General features: G+C 34.8%; 1 protein-coding gene across 1 annotated transcript in view; it reads left to right on the top strand.

Moving 5' to 3' along the window:
* Positions 1-74: 74 nt before the first annotated feature.
* The window catches only part of LOC102305805 (laminin subunit beta-4), a gene marked incomplete in the record, with an annotated part of 9,691 nt that continues 8,063 nt past the window's right edge, over positions 75-1,702 (top strand). The window contains 1 exon segment of the mRNA XM_005952505.3: positions 75-109.

Genomic DNA, 1,702 nt, shown 5'->3' with positions numbered 1-1,702 from the left:
TTTTTTTGTATCTCTCACACTGATAAGTACAGCCTGAGGCTGCATATGTCTCAGGTGTGCTGTTACCTGCCCAGATGTGTTCTTTCTTTTGCGATGGAGGCAGAAGTAGGTATGTTCCATATTTACTCTCATTAAGTCTATCAACTATCTTTTAAGTCAAAACTGGACCTGCTGTTAGAAAAGTCAGGCAGCTTTGTACCTCATATGATCAGCTGATTTGTTCAATTTAACTGGAATAATTCGCATTTCATAGAACTGTAAGCCTGCAAACAGTATTTTGTGAAGCGTTAATTGCTCTGCACTGAAATGTATTTGGGGTTGTAGATATAATTGGTAATTAATAGTTGGTGTGTTAAATTGTGAACCTATGAATTTGTTTTATCGTTTCACTATTCTAAAGTAGAAATTAAAGGTTGGTGGGTATTTTCAGTGTACATAAAAATGTTACCACCAAGTTTTTGACAGTTTTTGTCATTCGACAATTGTACTTTTTAAATATGTTCAAGGTCCTGTCAGACCATTCTAATCGATTGTGGCTATAAGGATGTGTGACAGATCACATCAAGATATTTATCACTTTAAGTTCATACCTATAAACAATATTCCCAGGAGCATGATAAATATTCAGTACTTCATTCCATTACACACACACACACACACACACACACACGCACATGCACATCTTGAAATGTAATTTGCAAATCCTATTTAATTTGTGCAAAATTTGTGAGCATGAATATTTAGAGTATTTGTGTTTTTCGTGTTAGGCATTCTAAGGAGTCCAGAGAAAGCTTTGTTTTTGCACATCACTAACATGATTAAGTCAGTGTTTTACATGTAAATCACGGAGAAGTTTGAATGATGAGAAATACTAGCTCCCATCTGGATTATGCCTTTTCCTGGGAAAATTGTTTTTGTTATTTATTTTTTACCTACCTTTTTAACCTTTACAGTGCTCCAACTGTTTCGAAAGGCAAGTTGGAAATCTGTTTATATTTACTGTGTTTGTGATCATACTGATCCAACATACCTATCCACTTCTGCTTTCCATAGCACTTTCCCTGCAGGGGTCAATAAAGCTAACTTAGAAACAACACAAAATGATAACTTGCCTCTCCATAAAGAACTTGTGCAATAAAACTGGCTTAAACGCATGGAAGGTGTTGAAATGTTCAGCAAAACTTCATTTTCCTTTCATTCCTGTGAAAGTGCATCAGTCCCCTCAGGGGGTTGCATTTGATTGCTCTGTGAAAACATACTGCTCTGTCAGGCTCTTATTTAAATGGGAGGAGACAGCATGCACATATTATATTCAACCAATACCCCACTTTCTTTTATTCAGTTTGAAAAAAAAAGAACATTTAATCGAAGGTTAGCAGATTTTTCATAACCATTTTCTAGTTTTAGTACATGAGATTACTATCTTATTTACAAATCACCTTTTCTTTGTCTTTATTTTGTCATATATGGTGACATTAATGATGACATTTGTCATGTGCTTACTAGAATTGTTTGTCTCATAACACAATTAAAATACAATATCTGTTTCAACTTTGCCAGGGGACTCCACAGTGTAAAGATAGACACTCAGTTAACAGAGCAGCCAACAGCAAATGAAATGTTAAGAGGCTGGATAAGATTCAATTCAGAAGTGATTATTGTTGTGAACTGCTCTATCAATAAAACAGAATTGAACTGTTTA

The sequence above is a fragment of the Haplochromis burtoni genome, unplaced genomic scaffold (assembly GCF_018398535.1).
Source record: "Haplochromis burtoni strain Fernald_Lab_line unplaced genomic scaffold, NCSU_Asbu1 Contig_1733, whole genome shotgun sequence".
Lineage (NCBI taxonomy): Eukaryota > Metazoa > Chordata > Actinopteri > Cichliformes > Cichlidae > Haplochromis > Haplochromis burtoni.
The sequence above is the reverse complement of the archived record's forward strand: the minus strand, read 5'-3'. Positions and strand labels throughout refer to the sequence as shown.